Here is a 2,937-nt window from a genome sequence, read left to right on the forward strand (position 1 = left end):
CTCCGTCTAGGGTCCTCACCCTTCGTCTAGGGTCCTGGACCCCTAAATGAGGGGTCAGTTCCCTGGCTTCTGGCCAGGTCTGGTAGTGTTGCAGGTGTGTCTTTTACCCTTTTCGCACTAACCCAAATTGTTTCTTCCAGGCTTGGATATGTTCTTTTCATGATGTCCTTTCCAGCACAGTTCCAGCAACTGTGTTGGAGGCGTAGCCAGGTCAGCTCAGTACAGCTTGTTTCAGTTGGGCTGAGTTCAGCTCTGGTCAGTAGTGTGAAAAGCCCTTTTGTGTATCCTTCATGTTATTCCAAGAGTGTCTTCAATACATTTTCTGTGATTCTTAATGGTCTTTCTCTTCTTCTTCTCCCACACTTCTTCAGATGACTTTTAGGTAAATGTGTTGATTGTTTGCTCGCTAGAAGGTGTGAGTTTAATTTGTTTGCTTTTCCCTACTAACTCTAGGCTACTTGACGCCGCCTACTCAAAGTATGTGGGGCTAAGCAGCTTGGAAGCGTTGATTAGTTTTCAAACTATGAGGTTTCCTCTCTTTACACTTGCAATGAGAATACCATGCTAATGTTAATCACAGCCACCATTTCCATAGATTGGAATCAATGCCAACCATGTCTGACTGCCAGACTGCCACAGCGGATGAGGTGAGTAGCCTCACTGGCCTAGAAATACAGCTACTAGAACCAGTGTTGTAATGGCGTTCTACGTGTATGTTTTTACATTCATGCCCTTACTGCCAGAGTGGTGTGTATTTGAATAGACCGAACAAGAACGGAGAAGCTCTCATTCCTTGTTCGGTTTATTCAAATACACACACACACAGTTAGAAATAAAAACAACAACAACAAAAACATTGATATGGATACAGCTTTGGCCACATTTGCCCCAGAAGGCCATTGAATCCTCTAGCTAAGCAAACAATATATAGGCCTTGTAAAGCATTCGAAATACAGTTTTTAAACAAGCTTGATATGGTGCTTAACCCCTAGATGTGAAGATGATTTGATCAGCATTGTAATAATAGGGCTATGTTATTAGTATGTACGAGCAATTCCTCACCAATCCCTGACCACCGCTTTAAAATCTTGGCATGGACAGGTCTGCCTTAGCCTGCATTGTAGCGGTCAATGAGAACCCAGAGGCCCCTCCCTGGACTCTATCAACCCCATGGACACAGAGCTGCACCTGGACTCTATCAACCCCATGGACACAGAGCTGCACCTGGACTCTATCAACTCCATGGACACAGAGCTGCACCTGGACTCTATCAACCCCATGGACACAGAGCTGTACCTGGACTCTATCAACCCCATGGACACAGAGCTGCACCTGGACTCTATCAACCCCATGGACACAGAGAAGGTGACTAATGCTGTGACCCCAGAGAAGGATGTGGATGGGTGAGTGAATGGAATTGTGTGAGTGAGTAAGGATGGGTGAGTAACTGACTGACAGGAAGCCGGGTACTTATACGCTACTATCTATATTAACATGTAAACATACTACCACTCGGCGGAGGCTCTTCAGAGGAGGAAGGGGAGGACCTTCCCCCTCAGTGAATTTCATAAAAATATTCCAACAAAATTATCCTTTTTAAATAAAACGATACTAAATATATTTACTTTACCAAATTATTGATTAAATCACACTGTTTCGCAATGAAGGTCTACAGTCGCCTCAACAGCACTCTCTGGGTTAGCACCGTGGTGTAGCTGGAGGACAGCTAGTTTCCGTCCTCCTCTGGGTGTAATGGCTTTAATACAAACCTAGGAGGAACCTGATTCTCACCCCCTTCCATAGACTTACACAGGATGTCCTGTGTGCACATACATTGTAAACTTTCATTCATAGGCTAGGCTGTAGCAACCTCATGTTGGGTATAGGAAACATTTGAGTATCATGTAGTAACCTAAAACTTATCGATGTTACATTGAGCTGGGTAAATAAAATATGAATGATAATCATCTAATATGCTGTAATAGAAATAAGGCCATGCTCATTAAAAAACAAATCCTCCTTCCTCATCTTAAACAGCACCGACCACCACTACTATTCTTAGTACTATTAGTATACTAGTACTGTTAGTTCTACTACTAATATTAAGGTACACGGTCACACCCTCTCACAATCAACTCAATATTATAAGGTGTTCTTAATGTTTCATACGCTCAGTGTAGTTTGTATCGAAGACAAAAACATGTCATTATACTGCACTTCCAATTCCTGCTAACTATTAGCATAATGAACTCTGTTGACCTTTCTTTTCCTGAGAGTCACATGACCTGCTGACATCAGTAACTATTTAAGGATAGTGTTAAAGCACACTTGTACAAATCATTTCTCAGCTTGTGGGAGAGCTTGGAAATGGGGCTGCTGCAATTTAGACTGTGAAAGCAAGTGATGAGGAAAACCAATTCCTTGTCCACAGCTTAGGGGAGTAGTGATTTGTTCTGCAAGTCATACACTCTGCCTCAGCTCTGGGGAGATGCTATCACTCAAACCAGAGGAGGCCCCAATATCAATCCATTGTCCCCAAAACACCTTCTGTCTATTTTGAGTTTAGAACATTTCAGGAAGCTCTCAGTTTGTGGGAGTGTGTGTGTCTGGCCCAGTCTACATTTGTTTTGTGTGTGTGCGTGTGTGTCAAATCAAATTTGTCAAAGGTGTGTGTGTGTGTGTGTCTGTGTGTGTGTGTGTGTGTGTGTGTGTGTGTGTGTGTGTGTGTGTGTGTGTGTGTGTGTGTGTGTGTGTGTGTGTGTGTGTGTGTCAAATCAAATTTGTCAAAGGTGTGTGTGTGTGTGTGTCTGTGTGTGTGTGTGTGTGTGTGTGTGTGTGTGTGTGTGTGTGTGTGTGTGTGTGTGTGTGTGTGTGTGTGTGTGTGTGTGTGTGTGTGTGTGTGTGTGTGTGTGTGTGTGTGTGTCAAATCAAATTTGT

The sequence above is a fragment of the Oncorhynchus mykiss genome, chromosome 8 (assembly GCF_057628025.1).
Source record: "Oncorhynchus mykiss isolate SJ-2025 chromosome 8, ASM5762802v1, whole genome shotgun sequence".
Classification (NCBI taxonomy): domain Eukaryota; kingdom Metazoa; phylum Chordata; class Actinopteri; order Salmoniformes; family Salmonidae; genus Oncorhynchus; species Oncorhynchus mykiss.